Genomic DNA, 27,866 nt, shown 5'->3' with positions numbered 1-27,866 from the left:
CCTTTCTTGGTACAGAATCTTTTTATTTAGAAGAGAACTGAGAGAAAAAAAAAGAGAAAAGAAGGAAGAAAGAATAGTCAGGATCTAAAGCACTGTGATCTGCATCATGTGCACTGTTCCAACTGATAGACCAAAACGCTGTGTTCTGGTAAGAATTGGAGATGAAACTTCAAAACAGTGAAGGATGCAGAAAAAGATTAAGGAAGACAAAAGGTATAGAGAAAACTCTTACAGCCATGCAAGACTGTCCAGCCAACTGAAATGATTCCCAGGGGAACACTTTAATTTGAAACCACTTCTTGGCCACGGAAATTGATAATTAAAGGGGCTGAATAGTATAGCACCAAGGAAGGCCAGAAACCTGCAGTCAGAGCAGAAGAAAAACAGGTGAGGGACCATTTAAGCTTGGCCTGAAAGGAACTTTACACCTCAGCAACAATGACAAGAAGCCAAAGCTAGTCCAGAGGTAAAGTGTGTGTGGTTATTGAAAAACATTTTCTCTCGATAGCAGCTTCAGGAGCAGCACAGAACCCAGGAGCCTAGCAGCTGGCTGATCATTCACTCTGGTTAGAGAGCTGTAGATTAAGAAAGTTTCACTGTGTTTGAATTCAGTTGTTTCAGCAGACAACCATTGAAACAGTGTCAAAGCTCTTTGGGGACTACAAGGAAGCAAAGGACAGCTCTACCGAAAAAATATGATTTTTTTTTTCCTGTAGCAATTTCTCACATTTGAGCATTTTCTAATTCTTTCACCATTAGTGCTAGTGGGCTGGCAAGCAGAGAGATGAGAGAAAAGTAGTGATCTATGAATTCTATTTCTCATATCTAAGAAAGGCAAACTGAAGACAAATAAATATCAGCCTATATAATTAAAATAACAGCTTGTCTAAGTTTGGGATAAACTACACTGGAAAGCACAAAACTAAAGACAAATAGTGATGAAAGAAAGGGAGAGGATATAATATAAAAAAAGAATATGTTCACTGATCTGTTAAAATATATCCTAGTGTTTGTCTTCATAATATAATACTAGTAAACTTGCAATAATACTTGTTACATATGTGTAATACTTAGATTCAAAGTTGCCTCTGATTCAAAACTTAGTATTTTGTAATTATGATATAAAAAAACATGACCAGAATTTACATTTAAATATGTTCTTTCCCCCCCCCCCTTAAAAATACAAGACTGATCATCAGAATGTTCCAAATTGCTCACAAAGCTAAAGTACACTGAGGCAAAGGATAACAAGAATTATTTCTATGAAGGATGGTGATTAAGAGTCATGATATCAAACTGGTGAGATGATTCACATAACTGAGATGACAATATAGATGCGTACAGACCTATATGAAAGTGACTGAAAAGCAGGGAGCCGTGGCAGTGGGTGGGGAGTGCTATGCATTAAAATGGTTTACATGGTAAGAGAACTACAATTCCTCAATGAAGAGGTGGTAGTGAGCTTATCTGCTGAGGGAACGTTTTTCTATTTTTATTTTTCTCATCTTGCACCTTCAAGATTTCCTTGTCAGGAAAATGTAAGAAGCTAGTCATTGAAAGAGAAGAAAGGGTGAAAAAAGTAGGAACAAATGAATAAAAATAGCCCAGATAAATGGTACATTTTAATAAATGCTTTCAAGCAGTACCCTTCGAGGTCAGTATGTCCTGTGACAGTTCAGGTTATCCAGGTATACCTCACAGATATTTAACAGAATAGTTCAGACTGATCAAAAGCGAAAAGGCATAAAAGATTTTTTTTCTTGTTTTTCTATTTTTAATGAAGAAGTAGCATTCCCGTTTAAAAAAAAATGTTAAACAGATAAATAGTTAATCATTTTAAATTATAGAATTGTCATAGTTCTAAAAGCAGGCACACATACAACACAATTTAAAATTTATGTAAAGCTAGTTTCCTGCAAAGAAGTATTTCAACAATTACTATTATAATAAACTTGTTGATTATTGTTATATAATAACTTATTAGTGCAAAATAGAGTTGAAATGTGCAAGATCAGAAAAAAAAAGAATGTTATCTGAGAAAAGGGACATGATTCAGAGGCTTGTGGGCTGTGCATGTATTTTGTTAATTATCTACCCACATGTGAAGTTTGTGCTGCCTTGATAGAAACAAATGAAAGGAAAATGCTGAAAGTATTTTTACTTTCTTAACATATAACATTTACAGTGAAGCAAGAGTAGATATAGTGCTGACTTGTACTTCACTAGTGCAGTACAAAACAAGGTAAAAAAATTTAAAATGAACTCCAAAATCAGAATGAATAGTGAGTGTCCCTATACTCATGCCTCATGTCTTAAACGAAACAATCAGACGCAAAATCTTATTTTGCTAACTAATGCCATGAATAAATGAATGGTCACTGCATAAAACTGTGATTAGCTTTCTGTTATGACAATAGCTTTGTTCCTCTAAGGTTTCAGTATTGAATATGAAAGCAGAAATAAGAAATAAGCAGAAGTTCTTAAAGCTTATTTAAATCTATGTATATATATACATACATATATTTAGGATCATTAATTTTTGAATCTCTCGATCTGAAATGAAATAGAATTGAGTCTTTGAACATTTTGGAAGAGCTGAGCCCAAGAGGCTGAAAAATTTGGCTACTGTAATCAAATTCTCAGTGACAGTGGCATCTGTGTTGATAGGGCCATATCTCGACTGCATTATTCAAGAGTACATCAAGATAGCATTTCAACTTCTTGAGAAAAGACCCAAGTACAAAATATTTGACTTTCCCTGCACTGATTTCTGTGAGAAATAAATCATATAAGCAGACAAAAAGGAACAGCAGACCCATTTTGGTCAGGTTCCTGATCCGGATGATTGAGAAAAGAAGAGCTCTGGTGGCATATGCCAATATAAAGGCAGTCTAGGCAGTGTACGTGCAATCTGTGTGACTAACTTATTTCATATTTCAGCAGTGAAATCATAAGATTATGCTACCTTTGACTGAATAACTTCAACTCACAGTAATACTTCTCAGTGAGAACTACTTCCACTAATACCTGTTCAGTGACATTTCCACTGAAATGTCTGTAATCTAGTGAAGTACATTTTAGAGGACATTACAGATGGACACTTAAAAATATGAACTTAGAGGTATTTTGGAAAAGCACCTAACCACACTGTTCCATTAAAATAGAGGAAGGTAGGGTACCCTTACTACAGAGCATAAAATTGGAAACAGTCAGAAGTCAAATATTTAAATATAAGTTAGAAGAAAGAAATCTCAAACAACAGAAGCTACCTAACAGTGAAGGTGCTTATATTCATTCAGTACTTATTTTAGATTCTAGAGTCCTTTAAGCCACAGTGTTTAGGCTTGTGAGAAGTTCAGCTAGGTTCCTGTCTCTCTAACTCAGAGATATATTGAGAGAGTTATCTAAACTCCACCCAGATCACTAACAGTCTCCATTTAGTACACCTACTCTTTTTGAACTTAACAATGTGTGTTCTGTATTTTGATGTCGTTACTACTGTTACCTAAAACCTACCCTAAATCTTGGCCACTTTAAGAACCATATTGCACTCAAATCAGGTTTCAAATAAGAACATTCTTTAATAGGAACATTTATACAGTCTTCAGCTTAAACCTATTTTAAGAAATTTCATTGCATTCATTTTTTCTCTAGTAAAACTAAATTAGATTGTTAACATTTATAGCTATTTTCCCCTATTACTTAAAATGACCTAAAAAGAATGTATAAAATCTTAAGTAGAGACTAGAGGCATGCTAACAAATTATTCTATTACCTATATTTTTTCCTAACTTTCCAATCTTCCAATCTTCTTAGGTTACTCAGTTTTGCCTTTTTTTTTTTTTTTTTTTTTTTTTTTTTTTTTTTTGTATCTTTTGAGGATATATACTATGGAACAACTGGATCCAAACTGACAAAATATATGAAGGATGTAAGATCTGATAATTTTGTTTTGGTTTTACCTTTCTAAATTATGTTAAAATACCCACAAATTTCAGCTGTGGTCTAAGGAAATTCTACTAAAATTCCTCCACTACTAGAGGTCCAAATTCCAATGTACTTAACTCACCATTTTTCAGGTACAGTTCATGTCAGACACTATGCAAATCATTGTGCCCCACTAAACAAAGAGATGAATTGCCCTTTAATTAAAATTCAGGGAAGCCAGCCACTGGCACGAAGCCAAGATACCATCCTCATTCCTTTTTTGTACTATATGGCCATGGAAAAAGTTGTAGCAACTTTTGTAAATTTAGGAAGTCTGTTGTTGATTGCAGTCTTTGATAATGTGCTGTATACTTGTTAGCCGCTATTCTAGCTCATAAAGCAAAGAGGGAAACTTAATGACCCATAGGACAAAAGGAAATACCAGGGAAATATTGGGTAGAAAACAAACAAGCAAGCAGAGGAAAGAAACTGTGAAAAGTGAAAAAGAAAAAGTAAATGGACAAGGGGAAAGGAGACCATTAGCTTAAGCCTTAAAAAAAACAAAAAAAAAAAACAAAAAAAAAAAAAACTGTAAATAGAGTTATAAGAAGTCCTGCTTCTCTAGAAATGATTCCAGAGTGGAATCAACATCTGTTGCATGTCCTTAATAAAACAGGTGATGTAAGTATTTTCAGCAAGCTATCATCCAAATATTCCAGCTTCTACGGACATTGTGACCTAAGGATAATCAGTGACATGTCACCCTGCTCTGAAAGGCAGAGCACTGCCATTTTGGTACCTCTGTGTCTGACACATACCCTGGTGATTTAAAACCTTCCTCCCTCTCCCTCCTCCCAAATATTAAATTTTGCAAACAACGTCATTACTATGCCAGTACATAACACTCTATTTATACTTTACTAACTCAAATAAAAATCCTGAGTAGAGCTACAGAAAAACAGACAATGGGGCCTATTTACACAGTAAATCGTATCAAATTTATACAGAGATGGGCTCCTTGCCTACTTAAAAGTCTTTGGATGATTTCTCAGCTGATAAGTAGAATTTTTGAACACAATGTATCATACATTCATACCTTTAATCCACTTTGACATAACATTGAAGATACAGGTTTCGTTGTCCAATCTTTCTTTACACATGTTCTTTCTACTGACAATAGTTATTTAGCATAAGTTCATGTTTGAAATATTTAGTGAACAGACCTAGAGCTTCTATGCTTTCAAACTTGCCTTTAACCCCCAGCTCATGGCAATTATAATTTATCATTTTATTGCAGTTTTCAACACACTACATAGTAAGGCAAAGTTTCAAGCTTTGCAAGCTGTGAAATCTGAACAAAACTCATGAAAAGAGGATGCTTTTCCATTTCCTTTTTCAGAATGGACCATAGTCGCACTCAACAGTTTAGCCCAAGACGTGACTGTTATCTGATTCTAAGAGATTAAAAATCTTAGTTTTCCTCTCCAAGGTGGTTCTGTTGTGCTATTGCGCTTTGAGAAAGAAATGGAGTCAAATCACCATCATTATGGATCACTCTTCGTATTTGACGTATTAATGTCTTCTCAGTAGTGCAGTATCCCTAATCCCTTCATGTTCTCCTTAACTGAAGCACAGCCAGTCTCACAAGGGGATCAGTGATATTAAATGGCAAAAATGCACACGTTACTTTGTTGTTAGCAAATCTGACCCATTGTTGAGGATTTTGAGAAATGACAGAGCAAACACAATAGTAAAAATACTCCGAAGCTATCGCCACGTTGCCGTTGTCTGAGGACTGCAAGCGAGGTTTACGGACTGCTTCAGCCCCGTCTGACGACAACAAGCAACAAAGTGAACTCTTCAGCAGCTCTGTCGCTGTATGACCAGAGGCAGAACTGTTCCAGGTGAAGCTGTGGAAGATGTTATGCATCCACGCGACTCCTTGATCTACTGTTACTGGCCCTTGTTGGAGTGGTGTGGGGATTTCAGGAGACAATGAAACCGGAGAAGTGACACACTGTGAATCACTGATATTTGAGCTCCAGCTTATTATATTGAACTCCATTACTAGTTACAGCCACAAAAATCTAGCTATTAATCACTCTGAGTCCCTCACATCACTGGCTATCTGAGAGGAAGGAGGAAGGAGTATAGCCAGTAACAGCAAGCTGAAATAACATTTTCAGGAGAAAATGTGTTGGAAGGATAAGCAGAGACCCAGCCATCCTTATAGCATGGCTTATAAACATAAAGAAATATTTCATTCCCTGAAACAGAAAGGTCTGCAGATTTGTCAGAAGACAAAGTCTGCCCCTTTTCTTTCTCCTCCTCCATCCCCCATCTGTTAATTATTAAGTTTTACAGTCATGGAAATTGAACCAAGACATGTAACGATGTTTCTTCTTGGAAATTAAAAAAATATATATATCAGGGGTTCTCTTTATCCTGTCCACTGGGTGGGTTAATCTATGTATTAACCCCACCTTAAAATCTACACAGCTACATTCTGACCCAGGCATGCACCAGCTTCTTCCTTCCTTGCCCAGAGGTCCCGCAGGGGAGATCCTCCAGCGCAAAGGGGCGCAGAGAGAACGCCTACCAGGGGGATGTTGCTGTACAATCTCTGCTCAACCCAGCGGAAACATCAGGGTACGTCCACAGTGTTTCCTGCTCTACCACAATGATGTGCCTTCATCAGACCCAGACAAGCTGGTTTGTCTATATGGCTGAAAGCAAAGATTCTGCTTTGGTCCTGGAAAAATAGTATCCTTGTCCCTGCAGGTTTATTAGGGGAACTTAGAAGTTGATGCTGTTGTGCTGCATCCAGTTCCCAAACTGGATTTCTCTGAATCTTTCTCCACAAAGCACATTACAGCACTTGAAGAGCTTCAACTGTTACAGTATTGCCTTTTCCTGTTTTTTTTAATCCATAAATGCTGAACTCTGTATAAACAGATTTCAAAAAATCCCATATTTCCTGAATAACGTCATCCTATTATTATTATATTGAACAATTGTTTTGACCTATACTGGGAGTTTCTCAGTTTTGTGTACTACTTCAAGCCTAAAGTGCCTAAAGATAATTTAAGATTCATCATTTTGTTTTTTATTTCCTCAGTGGGTATGGAAAAAATCAATCAGCAACCTTTTGTCCAAGGAATATTGCACAGTGATCTGCTTATACAGCATATTATCTTCACTGTGTTTTTAATACATAGATTTCATGTATTGTGTCTAGAATAACGATAGAGTTCATATAAGTAATCTTTATTATTATTACCACCTTAAAGATCACATAACATATAGTTCACTAATTTGTGGAGTAGCATACAGACTATCTTGTACTTTTTTCAATTCATCATAGAGCTAATAACCAGCTCTGACTTTATGTAGGAAAAAAAAGCAAGCTAATTATTTTACTGTTCAGAAATCTATAAAGAAACAAATCATTTAAGGTGGAAATAGAATTAAACAAGTAATATACAATAATTTGGAGGGATTCCTTCTTGCTACAAAATGTTCACAAAATCTTCTTTCAAAAAGCTTTTTTCATAGCTTTTCTAGGTACTTTTAAAAATCTGAACAATTTATAAAAGAAAAAGTTGCAAAAGATGCAAACCTTTTCTCTAAACTGTGTGATAGGTTATGGAATTAATTTAGAACAGAATAACCAGGAACACAGCCAACAAACTTAACAGTATGTAAACTGATAAAATTAGTTAATTCCAGAATGAGGGCTCAAGAATAAGATTATATGCCGCAAACCCCCCCTCCCCCCAATCTAGGTCTTATCATCAAGTAAAACAGTACAAAGCCAGGTTTTTAAAAGAAATATCTGAAAAGAAGTATACAGAAAAAGAAGAAGAGTGTAGATATTTTATCGAAAGAAAACAATGAGTGGTACCTGGTATGCTTCTTATACTTGTGCGTCTAACTGCAGTTTTGCTTTAGGCATTTTTAAAGACAGTCTCAGTACTAAATTTGCCCAACTGCTTAAAAGGCAAAAGTTAACAGTGCTAACATAATATAGTTAACAGTCCTAATATAATATAGTCTGAGTACATATACAAGAACTGCCCAACAGTTTGCCTGATTTTTTTCCAACTTTGCTTGTTGTATTATAAAACATTACTTCTGCCTAAAAAAGTGCCTTGTCATTGACAAGATCCAAAAAAATGTATCGCTTATTTATCATTTTGTCCTTGTAGGCTATTTCTGATAGCCCCAAATGTGTGTAATATTTTCATTGAATGAATCATCTGTTTTTAAGAACATATTTTAACTGATTCACCTTTTGCAATACAGCATTCAAAGAGAATATATAAAGTGTATATTAACAATTGTTAAACAATTTTGTTTAAAGTTACTGGAAAGTATAAGAATTTGCTCTCTCTACAAAAGAGTTTCATAATGTAAAGTGTAATGATGATGTCAGACCATCAATTCAGAAGCATCCATATCACAACATGACCATCTTTGTTATACGGGCCTGAATTGCCACTGAAATGTTAGTATCACCTGATGGATGGATGGATTGAATTCCATGTTAATTACTGAATAACAGCCAGGATTAACACATGACCATTTTCAGACTCTTTCTGCATCCTAAAAATTTGTTGGAAAGCTAGAGATTTTTTTCAAAAACCTCAAACTTCCTACATAATAGATGCTCCCTATACTAAAATACGTATCCAGTTTAGTAAGTATCTACATAGAATCTAACCATGTCTAGCAGTGTCAGGAAAACTGGAGAAACTGACAAACAATTAATGGCCAATCGAATGAGGTAAGCCTTAAAATTATTTGATAACAAAAATAACGTAAACTTTATTCTGCAGTAGAATTGGTCACTAGAACAGTGTTAATTTAAATTTTCTAGGTAAGCTGTACCTCAGCACAGAACACTGAGTCATTCTTATCACTGAACACTTCTTTTGGTTTGTGTTAAACTTCTAAATTTTCTCTGGCATGTTAACAAATGATATAGCATCTTCTGGATCTAGCATGTTGGTCAGTCAGGTTAATTTTTCAGGATTTGAAACCTTTTGTTGTGCAAGAAAGTCATTTAAACAGCACATTCTGACTTTAAAGTATGTGTCTAATCTGACAAAAGAAGAGACTGGAACATTTTCTAAACCATTTGTCAGGATTATCTACAATTAAAGACTAGTTTCTGGATGTTTTGACTGTGAATATAAGGTATACTATCATTTTTTTTTCTTCAAGGTCCTATTAGAGTCATGCTCTACAAAGGAACTGATAAATATTTTCTGATTCTGCACCATTTACTTTGCTTGTTTCCTAAAGAAAAAGATCTCTAATGATAGTATATAGAGCAGGTAAAATTTTATTTGTTTCCAATGCGTTTAGTTTACACTATACAGATGCCTATAGCATTTTCACTGACCCCTAGAAAATGACTCATGAATAAATATAAGCTGCTTCCTACATACAGATGTGAACAAATAAGAAAAAGAAAGATAAGACTAAGCAAACCTGAAAGAACAAGACTGTACTAGAAGCAGTGACAAGAGGTAACAACTTTTTTCAATGTTGTTTTTCAAATGTTTTCAAAACATTTTCAATATATTTTAGACACATTAAGTAAATTGTTGAAATACCTTCCCTGAAAGAAGCATTTAGCCTATCTAAAGTGTGGCAAGCTGAAAAAGAAACTAACTGAAAGCAGATCATTCATTTATTTCTACTTCAAATATATCTGAATAAATCAAGAGTTTAAAAAAGCAAAAGGAATTTTTTATGTATATCATTTCTAAATATATTTAATTTCTTGGGCATTTTGCTGCCAGTTCGTGATATCATTTTCAGCATTCAAGCCCCTCTTCCCCTTCATATCTCAACCTTGATGGAAGCAATATGTCACAAATGCAGTTGCTGGCAGAGAAGCCAAGGGAATAACTCACAGATGAATCAGTCATCAACTTTTACTGTTTATGATGCAACTCTGGCCATCTATGATTTTTAGAATGTGTTTGACATTCAAGATTTATTTGTTTTGAACACAGCATAAATACAGCAGTTCACGTGCACAATATACATATTTACATATACGCATACACACCACAGAATCACAGAATCACACAGTGTTTGAGGTTGCAAGGGACTTCTGAAGATCATCTAGTCCAATCCGCTGCTCAAGCAGGGTCACCTAGAGCATGGTAGACAGGGTTGCATCCAGGAGGGCCTTGAAGATCTCCAGAGAAGGAGACTCCACAACCTCTCTGGGCAGCCTGGTCCAGTGCCCCGTCACTCTCACAGGGAAGTTCTTCCTTGTATTCAGGTGGAACTTCCTGTGTTTCAGTTTGTGCCCATTGTGCCTCTTGTCCTGTCACCATTAAGAAGAGTCTGGCCCCATTCTCTTGACACCCCCCCCCACACCTAAGGTATATGCATATACGTATCCATTCCTAGTATTTTAATCAATACACATTTTAGTCACTTAAATACATGTATGTATATAGTAATGTAATTACATATACACACACACAAACACACGTTAAAAATACCAGCAATCCAGGTCCCACTGTGAATATTCATTTTCACTGTAATAAAACTTACTTTGCCAAATATTATCTCAATACTCCCTATTTCAAGGGACCTATTGGTCTGTTCTTTTGAACAGAAGAAGATGAATCAAGCTAATTCAATGAGAAAATTCTTATTTTCTCAGCTCCAGCATACATTCTAGCCAAGGCTCTGGTCTAAGCTGGCACACAAGGAACCTTTTCTTATTCACTGTCATAAGGGCGAAGAGTAAGATGCCGACCTTTCAAAAATTTTTTTTCTTCCACAGCAATTCTGCCCTTCGCACTAGCTGCTGAAAGGTCTAACCAGGACAGTAGAACAGAGAGGGCAGGAGCTGACATCAGTTGTTCCAGAAAGTCAGAATACAACACAGCTCCATCTTCTGGAAACAAAAAGACAAGTCTTCTATTTGTGGTCTGGGGAAAACCATTGAACTTTTAACAAGACTTTGATTGTGCAATTCAGGATATTTTTACTTGTGTGATGTACAGGACCCACTCAATGCCAATGACACTTGAAAATGATCCTCTTTATTCAATAGCACAGATCTAGCACCTTGTTCTTAGTAAAATATATGGGAATGAAAATGGAAAGGAAATATGGCTCTATGTACCTCTTGGCCACTGGTAATAATTTATGCCTACTACTGTGTCCCCGATGCGGATAACTGAATGGAACTGAAATAAACACTCTTCTCTTACCTCTTCTGTCTTCATAATATCTTTATCACTCTCTTACAAACTGGAGGAGGTGTCATCTGCTCCCAAACAGGAATGTACCTGTTTAGTGTAAAAGTTTCAGAAAATCATCAGCGGCTTAATGTGTTGCTCATTTTTAACTTGCTTAACGTGCTAAAGAGGCTAAGAGAAAGATTATTTCCAAGCACATGGTCTTACTGGCTCTCGCTTCAGGCTATGGAGCAGCTAGGACAGCTGTTGAAACCTACAGATCGGATAGCTTGAGACATCAGACTACAACAACATGGGAAAAGCACTGGTGGTTAGTGGGAGAGGAAGCCCATTTCAGCCCTCATCCTGGAACTGGAACTGTACTGGGCTAGCAGCAATGTGTGCCCTGCAGCAGTAAACTGAAGTATAGAGAGGCCTCATTCAGCCTGGTCCAGCTAATAGCATCAGTCTAGGTACAGCAATAGAGATTACCTATCCTGCAAGCTATGCACACGACTGCAGGCAGATATGTCTTCAGTATAAATAAATCCTTTCTCCAGTATTGCTTTCAAAGCATGCCTTTAATATCTAATATCTCAAGTAAGGTTAAACTCAAGAATTTTATTATGATTCTTAAGAAATGCTAACTATAAAAATAGCAACAGATTCCTCTGCCTTTTACTGAATTGTCTTATTGCTGGCAATTGCTAACCCTTCAAGTCTTATTGAGTGTTTCATTTACAGGAGAGAACTGGCAGTGTACAAGACTTTTATCAGTTTTTACCTAATCCCTATTGGGTTTTTTTATTCCAATTATAGTTCTCCTAAAGAGCTGGAACTTTCTATTTTTCTTTCTATAATTACTTCGGAAAATATTCTGACAGCCTGACAGAAGCAGAAGCCTGACTGCTAGAAAACAAGATTTGCAGGCAAGGAGAACAGATACTGTTTCATTTAAAGTCTGCACCCATGAAATTTGTAGTAATGTACATTTGCAGAAATACATTCTTATAGGCATTTCAACACAGAATTGGCTGGACTACATATGGAAATAAGATGCTGCATATAAGCAAACACAAAAGTTACCTATTCAAAACTTAGCCCACCAAAACAGAGTTGCACAAAAAAAAAATTGTATAGTTTTGGCTTTTTACCAGATTCATTTAAGTTTTCCTGTAGAGGCAGTTCATGTGCAGTTTCACAGCGTTTAAGTTTTACTTGAAGTTGTTTCTAGTTCTTTTATATTTAAGATACCACAGGCTAAAAAAAAATAAAAAACCTCTGTGAAACTGCCAAATTTCATTAAGCTCTATGTATTATCTATGGATTTGCTCAGGTTCACTCTGAACTGAGAGTGTACACATTGGAAATTCTAATTCATAGGAGGAAGTTAGATGAATTATAGGCTCTGCCAGTAAGACAGATTGAACAAAACGTCTGTAGTGTTTTTGTATTATGGCGTTTCAGCTAGGGAAATCTGTCCTGAAAAATAATAATACTCTCCAGGATATAAGGAGAGAATCAGTACTCTTTGAATCTTCAGTGAAAGAACAGGTCAAACGTAAATTCTCTGTGTCTGCTTCCCACCTATTTACATTACATTTTTCTTTTAGAATTAATAATTCTGTTAAAAAATTATAGAAGATGGAAACACAGTCCCACTTACATTGAGTTTAGATGTTTTCGATTTAACATCCCCTTTTCAAAATGAGCAACTAACCATCTGTGTATGTACGTCTCAGGATAACATTCACACATTCATAAGGTCATTCACACATAAATATAATTTAAACATTCTCAAATTTCAGTGTAGACAATTATTATTTTGCCTAACATGGCTTTTGCTTTTTCAGGTGCTAAAATACTCTTAATCTCCCTTGCCTATGGGCTCTGTTGTTCAGCACTACATATTTCTCCTTCTTGTATACTCTCTCTTCCATTTTCTTCAGTAAAGTTTTAAGTTCTACAACAAATTCTTCCTGCCTTGCCCCGCTGAGCCATATTTTATGGATACGAGAAGATTTGGCCTATAATGTCAACTGACACATAAAGCAATTCGGATGTCATTTGTTGATTTATCACCAAGATTTGTGGGAATATTTTCAAATTGCTATTGGAAGCATAGATTCCTGATTTCTGTTCTCAGTTGTTAGTCATTTCTAAAGAAATGGCTATGGCTTTCTGATTATTAAAACTATGGTGAATATCAAGCACTTTCCCTTTAAAATCACTGCAACAGTAAAAAACCCCCAGGAATTTATGATATTTTCATACGTCTAAATATCCATAGCAGGTCCTACTTTTCACTAAAACTGCACAATATTTTAGTCCAAATTTTAGCTTCATAGACCACTTTAAAATCAATAGGAGATATCTGACTAAAATCCATTTAAAATGTACTTTCTCTCCTAATATAGCTGAGTATTATCATCACATTTGTGGCAAAAGAGTCACCAGAAGCTGCAAACATGACTGAAGACACATTCTACTAGATACTACACAAACACGGAGGATGACTTGACTCTTGTCCTGAAAAACTTATGACTAGGCAAGTAGAAATAAATCATAGTCAATTTTTATTGTATATATTTTACTGTTATCTGAAATGACCAGTAAATCAGCTTCATTAACTTTCAGCTTCTGTAACCACAAAATTAACAGCGATTGAATATCATTTTTACTGGAGTCGAGATTCTCTTTTGCAGGACAGAATTTAGTTCCATTGATTGATTTACCATACCATACCAATAGCCCTTAATCTACAGGGAAGTCATTGCTCTTCCTGCCGAGTGTAAATATGTGGTATCTGAGAACCACATATTCTGAAAACATGTTCAGTTGGCTAATGCACTAACAACTAACACTAACTAATGCATTAATAATGCACTAATTTATTATACTTGCTAGCCTAAACATATCATATGATATTAAAGGCAGCTTCCATTCCCCTAACATATTTAATTTTGGCAAACAGCCAAACATGTGTGTTTTTTTAGTATATCATACTTTAATTTTTGTACCTTAATTTGTTGAGTAACTTTTATTTCAAAAAAGGACTACAAATATGCCCATAGAAATGGAGGATTTTCAGCAAATCTGTTATACACCTCCTTGGTGAAGGGTTTATTGTTTGCATGCAGACGCTTACTACTGGCAAAATTCTACCTAATATATTCTTGGCTTGTATGTAATTCTCTTTTTCATTTTTATCATAGCAAACATATTCATCCAATTTTCACTTTCACAGTTAACATACAGAAATGAAAGACTCTCTGAAATAAAGTTTTAAGAAGATATTACTGGGATATCACAAATATGGCTGCATAAAATTACTGAAATGTTATATTTTTTTCTTCATAGTGGCTAGCTTCACAGGAAAGAGGCCACAGTTTCTGCATGATCTCTGTGGAGCAGGTTAAGTTAACTACTCTCTTTTGGCCTTGTAATAGAAATCATAAATCCAGAGTACTGTAAACATCAGAGTAATCAGTTCAGCTCTTGTGTCAGTGAGCAGGAGCCTGGAGGTGTGGGGGGGTCAGTAGTTATACATTAACATGGTACATTACAACAGCACAGGATTCTGCAAAGAGGGCTCAACACACAGAAAATACTGTGATTTTGCTTCTGAAAAAAAAAGGTTCCTTGCTTTTGCATGCAGAAGGATTTCATTAATGAGTCATTCCATAAACAACAGATGGTATGAGGAGTGTAAATACATGAAGATACCCATGAAACTAAGACAGAAGGTCAGGGATCCCAGTGGAGTAATGCAAAGGGTAATAGAGCTAAAAGACAGAGAACCATTTCCTCAGCTGGTGTAAACTGGAACAATTCTGCTGATATCTGTCAAACTATTCTGATTTACATGCTCTGGGGATCTGGCCTAACTTGTTTCTACCCCCAGTGTAAGTCATCTTTCTCCATCCTCTTTTCAGTTACTCTATTATCAGTTATGTTTTAGTAATTCAGCAGCATAAGGTGTGCATTACGTTCTCCAAATAAATGCTCTGTAAAACTGAAACATTTCCCTAGGGCTCTTTATGCAAGAGTAAAATAAAAGCACTAAGGATATGGATAGTGTGGGGATAATAAGGGTCAGCAAAAGGAGACGGACAGGCCTGACATGATTTTGTTTCCTACTGAGAAAAATGGAGGATGTGTCCACATCTCAGTGACTGCACAGTAACTTTAAGATACTTAATCTAGCTGTAAATTGCCCTGCTTTTATATATGGCAGTTTAGCCATGAAGTTCACTGCAGGTTAATTTACCCAGCAGAGATCACTACAGGCTAATTGACCCTATAGAGATTTCAGAATTGCTGGTAGATGACTTTTTGCAGAAGTAGCAAGTTTTAAGTAGCAAGTTAGCAAATACACCGCTGATGGTCATTTCAGACATTAGGACTAGCATCAGGATGCTTATGAAGATAGAGAAAGGATGAGAGAGAGATTTAAGTAAGGAGCTAAGCAGAGAGCTGGAGTAGCCAAACAATATTAACATACCAGTCTATTTAAACTGTTTAAACATTTTTTCAACATTTTCTGTATTTGATCAATAATTTTTTCCTCAATATTTGATCAGTTATGTTCAGTTCAGTATATATTATTTACCACTATGTCCAATCAGCTCAGAACAGAAAACCGTAAGAGAAGAGATGGAGAAAATATGTATTCAGAGTTGTACAGAGCATGAAGTTATACTCAGTCATGAATAAGACCCAGGAGCTTTATAGGACTGTGGAAAGTTAGAGTCAGCCAGCAAAAATATTGGAATAGGGGAAGGAACTGGTTAAGGACTGGAAGAGGAAAATATTGAGAGTAAGGCAGTAAAGCTGAGTAGTACATTATAGTAATGAAATACATATTGTTACTATAAAATGTGATTTTGATGTCTAATCTCATTACTTTTTACCACAAAAACAATTCATTTGATTGGCATCCCTGTTGCTGTCCTATCACTTTTGCCTCTTACCTCCTGTCAGCTTATCTCCAGCAATTCATCCTTCTCATGCTTCTTGCAGTCTGGGATGCTCTCAAGTGGCAGTCCATGCTCTCCAGCCACCACTGGTAGTAACCAGTCTAGAAAAGCTGCTTCAGCATCCCTAGTAGTTAAAAAAAGACAGCAAATGTTCAAGGGTAAAATCTTCCTATCTGCAGCTTAGGAATAACACAATTTTAATTTGGGACAGAACTGTGCATTTAGGGATGGGTGGAAAGCTGTGGTGCTGGAAACAACATAGCAACAGTAGTGCAGAAAGCTCCCTCCCCAAGGAGTTTAGGAATGAAAGAAATGGGACAGCAATGGGACTGAGTGAACAAATTCATCCTCCAGCTTTCATAACCTACTGAGCTGACAGCACAACATGGTGAATCAACAACATTAAGCTGCTCTGTAAAATACATCTACTGAAACAAAATTTCAGTCATCTGCTTCAATTTAGCAGATTCCACTTCACTAAATCTGGGCAATGCTGGATGCATACACAAGAGGTATTTGAAAGGCCAGGCTTCACTATTTCTTGGCTGTAAAAATCAGAAATGGAACAAAGATAAGGGCACTTGAAACGAGTAGTCTCACTACAAGTTTGATTTGGCATTTTTAATGTCCATGAACCACCACCAGCTGAATTATAATAGCTGTTGTTCTTTTTTTCTTTTTCTTTCTTTTTTTTTTTTTTTTTTTTTTTTTTGCTAAAAGTATGTAATGATGTAACTTCCAAGAAAGACATGATAGAAGAAAACAATGTCTCTCCAGTAAATGCTGAGTAGGAAAATGAAGAGTAGGAAGAACAGGACATGAGTATGTTTCCACACTAAGCGAACACATTCTCTGTATCATATTCACAGAGAAGTAAAGTTCTCTGCAGGTAATATAGCATTTCTGTACACCTATACATCATTTTACAACATCATAATTGAATCATATTCTGATACTAATTCCAGAACTCAGAGGTATATATTAGCTTCCACTAGTATTTATGATCTTCAAATAGATGAGGACACTGTGACTGAAAAGGTCCTTATATACTCCTCAAGAGGAACGTATATCAGGGTTCCTTTCACAATGGCTTAATTGCCCTAGGGCTGCTCTAGGGGTTAAGAACATGTTCAAATGCTGATCTCTAGAGGATTGTATAAAGGTATCCTTCCTTATTTCCTTTTTAACAATTTCATTCAGTAGAGGTGTTTGAGGTAACAATTCCCAGGTTTAAACATTTAAGAAGTGAGAGCAGACCACTTTTAACTGAGAGATTGTGAATCTGAAATTCCTCCTCAGGGTAAAGTACAAAGCTCCTCCATTTAAAGGCATTTTGCTTGATATAATTACATATTATCTAACTGTGGATTTAGTCTTATGTTAGTTATGTTTAGTCTTATGTCTTATGTGGATTTAGTCTTAGATAAATGATAGGACAATATTAATGCAGTTGCTTTCATATCTATGTTCTGCTTGTTTCTCTACAGACATTATGCACCCACAGTAACAAAAGATTTTGGAGACAGCTTTGCCTCTTCTTCCCATGCAGAGTGTATGTATTAATGTGTAAATAGAGACTCATAGGTAAATTCCTGCTGCAATTGCTTTAAATTGCTCCACTCCCCTGTCTCCCCACTACTCCAATTCTAAATAACTTCAATTTGCCAACGGATATGGGACAGAAGAAACAGAAACGGTAAAATTTCAAGTTTCTCAAAAAAACTAGTTTATTGACCTCAGACTTTATCTCTCAGGCCTAAGTGTGCAGGCAAATACATTGTAAAGGGGAACTAGAAAGATTTTAAGTATGTTAAAATGTATATGCTTACTTATTTTACATCAATTCCTCCCAAGTGTTCTGTTTTATTCCCTGACGGATTTGATAATCTTTTTTCTTCATATGCATTTTCTGTTCTTTATAAGACTTGATGAATTGGTTAGGGAATCCTGCAAGGTGACTTAGACAGCCGTGCATATAGCTTGAGTTTTGACTATTCGGTAAATGTACAGTATATTAGGAATTTGCATAAGAAATCTGTAGATATGATATGTCTATAAAATTGTTCACTGAGCCAGCATGAATAATGGTTTGTAACAATTTACAAATGGATGAAAATTAGTTCTTCACAAAGCCTATGCTTTAGAAAAAGGCTTAGGGTCAGGTTCAAATAGCACATAAGCCTGATGTATAGTAAACCTCATCCAGATAAAAATATCTTGGTTAAATCTCACTACGATTGCCAAGTTCAGTAATTCAAAAAATTGAGTTTAATCCTTTAGTTGAATTAAGATGGGAGTTGTGCTTGATTTACAGTTTCATTGATGCTAGAAAGGAGAGGCAAGGGGAAGTTTCTTTATCTATTACAACTTTCATGATCTCTGTCAGAACACACTTAACTGTAACAAAAAATAATCTGTGAAACATAATGAAAAATTATCTCTGAATTTAGAAGAATGGAAATATTAATAATATCTAATAATGAAAAACATAAGAATGAGCACCCTTTCCAAGTGCTCAATACGTCCTGCAGAGCAAGATTTCCCTAAGTCAAACTGTAATTTGAATTCCACATTGAAACGCTGTTTGCACGTGCTGTTTACTATATATGTAAACAATCATGTCATCAAAGTGCCTTCCAAGCTTGCAGATACAGGATGCAGACATTTTCTGAACACCAATCTCATAAATTCTGTTTTGCCCCATAGAGTTGTATCACAGTCACACACAATTTAAGTGAAAAAAAATGTGATACTAGATCTTATAAGTTACAGTAGTTTGACCACTCAGAAACTTCAGAAATGTAACTTTGAAAAGCAAGTTTTCAAAAGTACTCAAAATTTCTCTTTTTTTAATCTGTTTTCTTTTTGTTCTCGGTATTGTGAAAAAAGGGCAATATCTCATGGGTAAGAGCTGTAACTTCTGAAATCAATCTAAACCCAGTATTCTGTGAAAATACAGACTTGCACTTGATATCATACTGAATTTTGGTCACAAAGCAGTGATATTTTAAATGGGCAAAATAAAACTTTTTGATTAAACAATACTTTGTGGTTGCTGAAAATAAATGGATACAGCCAGATAATTGAAAGATTTCTCTACTGGATCTTTCAGTGTTTCTTCTCTTGTCCCAATGAGATGTATGAGTGGTATTTCACAGCCTTGCACGTGCATGTACAAGTTATTCCCTGGTCAATGGCCTCTCATCGTGACATCATTTATCATTAAGCAGGATACTTCCTACACATATTTCATTTTAAAGTTTACCATCCCTCTATTTCAACACCTGGTGGATATAAAAATATGCTAGTGGGCTAAGTCTGTAACAATCATACTCTAGCTTCAGATTTAAATTTGTATTTTGAAGTCACTGCTATTTTACCAACCAAAACCCAGGATTTTACTCTTAAGAAGTTTTTAAAGATGCAGCAGCTGCAACACCATGTGACACTCCTTATCATTCTTTATACCAAGATATAACAAAGTATTTACTTCAACAATTTCAATTCAGTTAAGAATTTAGCTCAAATTTTTTGTTTTTAAAGGACAGCTTTATTTTAATGGATGCATACATTTAAACACAGTCACTGACTAAAACAAGAACTTTATTCTTTTACTGTTTAAAACATAGCTCAGTGATGGTCATATTTTGCTCTTTCAAAGAACTCAGAAATTAAAAAGAAAATCTGTCAGAGAAATATGAATAATTCAACAGTACCATGTTATCTTGGATCAAGAACTACAATACTAAATAATCATGTTGAGTGATTTGGGATTCTTTGCACAATGGTAGCTCTTTTTACATCTGCAGATTTACATTGTATTACAATTGTGAAATGCATTTTTAATCAGTCAAAGCACGAAGTGGCTTTGTATTTTAGCCTCAACCTTTCACTTCAAATGCTGAATCTCCTGGAGAGTTTTGGAACACGTCTTCCTAGACCCTCAGGTAAAAATTGCTAGACATAACAGCTCTTCAGATGAGAAATGTAATGGTGAGAAGTTTGCAGGGCTCTTATCTGAATTCTGCTACCTAAATTCTAAATTCTCACCTAATAGTCTTGCCCAGCCCATGTATCTGTGGAGGCAAAGAACATGTTACTACACTAGGAACAGAGGGGAAATGGAATTGCTTCATACTACTGTTACAACCTTCATGTTGCTCTGTCTCCATTTCAGTGTCCTCAGTCTGGCAGAGGCTACATCCAATCAGTCTGAATAATGATATTTTGACCAGATAGAGCTATTCATTCCAGGACACTTTTAATAATATACTTCTACTTGCAGGACATTTGTTTGAATGACTCAGATTTGAATAGTTATTTCACCAAACTTTACCTTTCTAACTTCTCTAGTAGCAAGGTAGGTGATACTCGCTTTTGCAGCTTGCAGATTGCAAGCATCTTATTTCAAGTGCATCAGTAAACTTTTTTACTTATATATCACTGAAACCAAGGGTAGCATACATGTTTTGAAGAGTTTATTAGAGATAGAAAATTTTAAGTGGTTTCAGATGGTTATATACACGATGTTTTCAGTGGTTATGAGCCACAGAGCACCCGCAGGCAACTTCTCATTCACTGCTCTTCAGTGTTTTACTTGTCATGAAAGAGATGCTAAGTTCCCACAGCAATGCTGAGAATTAAAAGCTATAAAGTCTGAATGAAAATGTGTAAGGCAATAAAATAAATCCATTTCTAATCACTAGGCCTGTCTCCTGAAAGCTGACTTTCATGTGATGGATGGATACGGACCCATTACTTTTAAAGACTCATGTCAGACCACGTCATACAGAGTAGTTTTCTCGATTAGTCTAGCTGATGGAGTTAAATGTCTCCGTTTCTGGTTAGTAGCCTCTACTTTGGTGCCAAATTGTGCAGGTTCTAATCCCAATATCTGAAGTAAGTAGTTGCCTGGTAACTGAAGTATGAAATCAAGCGCTGAGAACATCTCATCTTTAGTAAATATTTTTTCTTTATTGGACATTTTATTGTTTATTTATTTAACCTGAAGTCTCACAAAATTGAGATCAATCATTTTTCAGCATGGGAAATTTTTAGAAAAATCACCTTGCTGTGATTTAGTATTCGTGAAACATCACCTTCTTTAAATAGAGAAAAGTGTCAATCACCAGTGAAAGCATTCATAAGAATCTGGATTGTGAAAAAGGGAATGGTCCTGTATCTCTCAGTGATTCTCACCTTCTGGGTCTACCCATTGCTCAGTCTTTTCCTTTCAAGGTGGAATGAACAGTTATTTTATATCCGTGCTGCATCTGTGTTGCTACTTCTTCGTTCTCTGTGATTTTGCTCTGTGATTCTGGAAAATGCAGCCAAATTCTGACAAATTGTAACAACTACAGGGTAAAAAGAAGGCTGTGATTATGGGGACAGAGACAGATACTTTACTGAACTCAGAGACACTATAGTTTTCATATTGTAAATTTTTATTTTAAAGCCCAAGGACACCATTCCTGCCGACTAGGCCCAGACTATGGAGTCTGTTTATAGTCTGTGGATGCTGTGTGGCCACATACTTTATGCTCAGTACATTTCAGTCAAAAAACAGCTGAGCTGCTATGATTTTTCTCATTTCTATCAGCAAATCAAAACTCTGATTTGCATCCAAAAATATGCAAAATTAACCTGCTTCTGAATATGTGTACAATTGAAAAGAATGAGGATATTTGATGTGAATATGTTAAAAAAAGAAACAAAAAATTATTTTAATAATTTATTTCCAGCTTTAACTTGTCTAAGAGTTTTGTTGGACTGTTGAACTGGATTAGGTTATGACTTGGAGATTTCAATTGGTTAGTGAGTCCAGCAAAACAAACTGCTGAGGTTCACTGGGAAGGTATTTCTTATTTGTTTTAAATGGTAGGTTTAATCTCAAATATTCCTCTATGCTAGAGACATAGCTAGCTACTGAGCCATATTTCTATTTGCTAACACTTGTCCAGCAGTTCAAAGTGAAGGTCAAACCCACAGTAACTCCAGATCACTGCAATTTTTGTGAGGCCAGAGCACGAGAAGCCACACTTAAGGAAAGAAAAGAAAAAGAAGAAAGAAGCATGCCTAGAGCTGAGCAGGAAATATTTTCTCTATCCCAGGGGCATTTTTGAATTTTTAAAGATTTTTCCTGTCAGGGAGTGGAATAAAGAGTCAATAGCTCTTCCTAATGCATGCAGAGGGCATAAGTTATGAAGAAAAATCACAAACAATCCTGACTACCACCTGTTCAGGATCTAAGAGCAAATCAGCTAGATAAGAGTGAAAGAGACCTTCATACATGTAGATCGAGTATGGGCTTTTTCCTTCACCTTCAGACTTCTTCACCTTCCATGTTTTTTTCAAATATTTACAACTCTGTTGTCTATACTGATATCATGATTTTTTTGTCTTTTGCATTTTACCTAGGTTTAGTCTGGCTTGAGTTAAATGTGATTATGAAATATTTGGATAACAAGAAGGCATTCTTCACAGTATGGTATGGCAGATTATATCATCTGGGGCAGTGACCAGATTTAAATATTCTCAGCCCCCAAGACATATTCAATATTTTTTGGGTACATGACCAGGTGGAGAAGTGGGACCTGCTGATGGCAGGAGAGAAAGTAATAATCAGGAAAGTTCTCTGGCACAGAGTTAGAAATTTGAGTGAGAATATGAACTCTGAGAGTCAGAAGGATGTGTCAGAGTAGTGAAGAAACATGAAATATTAATTCTAGAAGTCTGTGCATTTCACAAAACTGAAATGTAGTTTCCTGAAAAAGTTTCACTGGCCCTAAACCTTACTCTAGTGGATGTGGAATGAACAAAGGTTTTTCTCAGGCAGGCAAGAGAAAGTTGTGTAAGGAAATATAAACTAGATATCTGGCAAACCATTCAAACTTATATGCATTGGAAGTAGTGCTATGTGATTCTTTTTAATAGAGCATTTTCTGGCAGATCATTGCATGCTAATTCATAGCTTCCTACATACAATAGTCACCACCTTAGTGAAATAAATTCTTCTATTGCACTTATTAAGTACTCTGTTATGGAAAACTTTTATCTAATGTAGGTCAGTACAAGGGAAGAGAGAATAATGATAGGATCAAGCTTGTGGATCTTGTCTGATCTTGTGGATCTTGACTCTCTGATCTTGTGGATCAGAGGAACAACATATGTCTTAGTACTATGCTAAACAAAAATCTTTGATGAGACAGAATCTTATTTTCCTCAGTTCTCCATATTAAAATTACACTATGGCAAAGAGGTAGTTAAATACACTGTTATTGAAAACAGCTGATTTGAAATAAGAATGGACTAAAAGGATTTCAGAAGATATTTCAGATGAGCTTGCTATTGCAAATTTATCTAACATTACCTATTAGAGGTACTTAGGTGATTATCCACCAGAAGAGAGAATCCAGGCATGTCAAACAAGATAAACTCCATATTCTGGAAAAAAGAGGTGGCATAGACAGGAAAAACTATGGCAAGAATGAAACAACAAGATCAGAATAACAAGTTATAGAATTGTGGGAATGTATAGGAAAATATGTTATAGAATGAAGTCAAAGTTTCCCAGAGATCCATTTTTAAAGTAGATCTGAAAATCAAAAATATTGATTTTTTCAGAATTACTCAGAAAACAGTACTATTATTCTTAGAATTATTAAGCAACAATTCATTATCATGATACAATTAAAAAATGGATAGAAGAAAATATTTTCCATGAAAAAAACTGCCTGATAAAATGTAAGTAAGTCTGTACTAAAATGAAAAGCAAAGCAGCAGCACCAGCAGCAATGAAATTCCAAGAGTTCAGTGGGTCCTGTGAAACAAAACATTTAGGCCTAAGAGAAGAAAAGATCTGTCATCTTGATAACTATGCCTATGCCTTGTGGCATTCCCAGGAAATGATACTGCTTGAGGAGAAACCACTTCAAAGCTTATCCATCATTCTGTTAAAAGCCAAAATTTCCATATACTTTTTTTTCACCTATCTCTTTCGCATCTTTCTCTTCTGTGTTTCCCTCTGTATATTGCTTCTTCACATGCAGTTAATTCTAGTTGTTTCTCCTCACTTTTGTTCTTTCCATTTTTTATCTTTTTTAAAATAGGTAGCATGAACACTGCAGATTACACTGCATTGTCTGATATAGGCCAGAATGACAATACTGCACAAGTACAGTTAACAGAACCTCTGTAAATCTTTAGATACTTTTTTTTGGCAGGGAAGGGGAATTCACATGTTATATATGTAGTTCTGTATGCATGAGTGTGCATATAAAAAAAATAAATAATTATAAAAATAATTGTTATATTGTTTGTCAGGCTGGTGCTTCCTCAGAACAGGAGGCAAGTCTTTCAATCTGTCAATTAACAATTGAATGAATTGGATTTCACTTCATGAAAAAAAATAAAAACACGTTTTTTCAAATTTTTAGGCCATCAGTTAATTTGGGGAGTGTTTCAATTACTAAGTTTTGTTCTGTTATTATGAGTTTTTGTCTTTTGTTCTTCTGAGAAAAAGTCTTGCTCATCAACAAAATAAGACAAGTTAATGCTGTTTAAAAGTCCCAAGAGATTAGACTTTTTTCCCCCAAGTCTCTTAATTATCCAGACATTTGTGCAGCCATGAATGTAGTTCTTAAGCCAAACAAAAGTCTAGACTCAAAATAGCATGAGAACTGTACAGTCTTTTAAAGTACTGGTTGAGGGTCTTTTCAAGCTTCATACTTTGTGAAGGTTAGGAACATACTGCCTGGTTAACAGGCCAATTTTAATGGCCTATTTTGCAGGTGGCAAGAGTTGCTATTATTTAATCATTCGTCTTCTGGTATCACTAAAACTATGAATTTCTTAAAAAAAAAAAAAAAACAAGAAAAAAAAAAAAACAAAGAAAAAACTTTGTCTCTGTCATTCTGATTATCAGGTTATTGAAGATTCCTCAGTTTTAGTGCTCTTTTTTTTTGTAGTAAAACTCAAATAAAAAGCTGCTGAATGAAGAAGAATCACAAGGAGGAAAGGGCTTATTTTCCCTCTTTGCTGCAACTGTAATATCTTATCAATGGAAGATAGGCCTTAAAATTACCTAATATAATCATTTCCTGCAGTACTTAATTATTTTAGTTCAAATCAAATCTCCAAATTTTTGAAGATTCCTTAAAATTTATTACAATGAATTTGTAATATGTGTATGCATGTGGGAGAAAAGGGTTACAGGCAAAGGGAAGAGATTCAGTATAATATCATCTAAATATTCTAACACTTGCTTTTATAGTCTCCAAAATGTTACTGTTAAAATTCAACCACAACAAAATAAGGTGATTTTACATTAATAGATTCACCCCTTCTAATCTTGCAGTCTTCACTAGGATATGTCAGTTATTAACTCTCCATGGGATTCTCTCTTTTTTTCTATTACTAAAGGAGACAACATGGGTAGCTTAGACTGCTAACTTTTAGATCAATATGGTTAGCGGTATCAGACAAAAAGATCTCATTGAAATCAGTAAAGCTCTTTCTACAGAATGAAATGTGCTTTGTATTATATAACAAAAAGAAAAGAAAAAGAAAAAGGGACAGTTAAATATTCATTCCTCTTTCTTTAACATTGTCAGAAGCCCAGATGAGAGGACTGGTCTGCCAAGAGACTCTGCTCGAATCTGTAAGTACTCTACTGTGATTTGGGAAAATCTTGCAACTTTGTCTAACATGACAGGAGCCTCTGATGGCATAAAATACTGAAAAACACCCTTCACCTTCCATAGAGAAACATAACACATTTAAAACAAATTAAGTGTGGGCTGAGCACTCTGCCAAGAGACAACATCCCTAATTGGCAGCTGCTGTTACAGCAGAGAAGGTTGATTAGAGATGAGAGAGAGTGTAATTCTCCACAGAAAGGAACTGTCTTATATTATTAAAAATTACCTGCTTGTCACAGATGTTCACTCTGCTTTTTAGCATGACTTTGAGTTTGAAAGACTGGAATCCAAATCTATCATTATCCAACACACAAAGAGTGTTTTTGGCAGAGATTTGTAGACTATCAGCAGAAAATGAGTTAGAAAGCATGACAAATTGCAAAACTTCGAAGTAACCTATGAAGGGATTTGTAACAGCAGCTTTTTTCCTGGTCTTTTTCTGGTAGAGATGGCATTAGTATGGCATAACATTGGAGGAAAAAAGGAGGAAAAACTGTTTCCCTTAGGCAAGAATAAGAAGAAAAGGGGTAAGGTGTAGAAGCTGAAATAGATAAAGTGAAGCAAAAGAAAAAAAATCTACCTTTGATACTAAAAAGCTTCTTGGAAGAAGTTTGCAAAAAGCATTTGCAACCAGATATGCAATTCTTACTCTTGAGTTGTACTTCTGAAAAAAAAAGTCAGTATTACTTTTTAAATAAGATTATGTTCATCATTAATGACAGCAAGGCCTGTCTCTTTTATCTTCCTCCCATTTCTACGCTTATTGTTTTTACAAGATGATCTTTTTTTTAACTTGGCTTGGAAGTCAACATCCAAATAATATCACTATTTAAAAAATAAATAAATCTTCCCTAACAGCTATATATCATGGATCTAAGACTTGTGTGACCTTTTGCTTATAGTGGATGGAACTGCATGAAGCGCAAATGTTCTATTTCAGTGAATTTGTCAGAACCTAAAAAGAAAAGCAGTAGAATTTAGAAAAAAAACAGGTTAAAAAAAGTTAATCAACTGGAAATTAAAAGATATCAAAGGGGCTCTATATTGGAATTCGAAAGTCTATGATAAAGCATTGCTGAAAAATTAGGAGCAAAGAAAAGAAGAAAATCCTCAAGTATTTTCATGTGGAAGTTATCTTGCATATGAACATCATTAGACAGCTCTTGGAGTCAAAAATGAGTCAAAACTGCTAGTATGTAGACAATTTTCTGTCGTCACCAACCACTGTGTAAAAGTTATAAACATTTTGAATGGAGGCCTCTCTCAATGTCTCAGACTCCTGATGCTGAAGCCCTTTTTTGCTCCTAGTGTACCGACTCAATCCCCTGCTCCAACCGTACATCTCTGAACTTGCAGAGACGAGAACAAGGTCACTGGCAGTAAAGCAAAAGAGGTTCTGTAATTGCTTAGCTTTTTCTGTACTCCACGAAAAGCACAAATGCCTGTGAGTAACAAATTTTAGAGGAGTATCTGGATAGTCAAGAAATCCATCATAAAAAAATAGAGTACACAGAGGTTGACACTTAGCATCAGGTGTTTTTTTAAATGGCACTTAGTCACATTTAAGAAAAGTTATTCTTTTATATCAGGCCTAAAAGTGAACAGAACCCCCACAGACTTCAAATCATAATTCAGTAAGAAAGATGAAAAATAGTCTGAAGTTTCAAAGATATTCAACCATGCAGAGCCAAGTGCTTATTCTAATTACGTTGGTTTTGAGTTATTTTTGATTTATAGCAGTGCTACTAAGAACAGAAACTGGACCATTGAGGCTATTATCCTTCTCCTGTTACAACTGCTAGAAAAATCTGTATTGATTTCAAAAGAAGCAAAATTATTTTTTTACTATAGCAAAATAGCCAGAAGTGATAAATACAAATTTTGACACTAACAAACCAATTCTGCAACTCATTTTTTCTATACTGAAAAAAATATTCCTAATTATAGCTTTGGAACACCCCAAAATATAAATTTTATTCAATTCAATATTGTTGCAAAGAACAGTTTATTACAGCTAAGTATGCAGTTGTTTCTTTGCACCTGTGTAA

General features: G+C 35.3%; 1 long non-coding RNA gene across 2 annotated transcripts in view; it reads right to left on the bottom strand.

Annotated features, from left to right (window-relative positions):
- The window catches only part of LOC134139882 (uncharacterized), a 44,226-nt gene extending 27,942 nt beyond the window's left edge, over positions 1–16,284 (bottom strand). The window contains exons 1-3 of one of the 2 annotated variants that reach the window (XR_009958277.1): positions 16,115–16,284; positions 11,175–11,252; positions 10,295–10,855 (exon numbers count right to left, since the gene is read on the bottom strand). This is a non-coding gene — a long non-coding RNA (uncharacterized LOC134139882). Of the gene's footprint in view, positions 1–10,294; positions 10,856–11,174; positions 11,253–16,114 lie in introns of those variants that run through there. The other variant, XR_009958276.1, reaches the window with a different exon arrangement.
- Between the last annotated feature and the right edge of the window lie 11,582 nt (positions 16,285–27,866).

Source organism: Rhea pennata, chromosome 4, assembly GCF_028389875.1.
Source record: "Rhea pennata isolate bPtePen1 chromosome 4, bPtePen1.pri, whole genome shotgun sequence".
Lineage (NCBI taxonomy): Eukaryota > Metazoa > Chordata > Aves > Rheiformes > Rheidae > Rhea > Rhea pennata.
The sequence above is the reverse complement of the archived record's forward strand: the minus strand, read 5'-3'. Positions and strand labels throughout refer to the sequence as shown.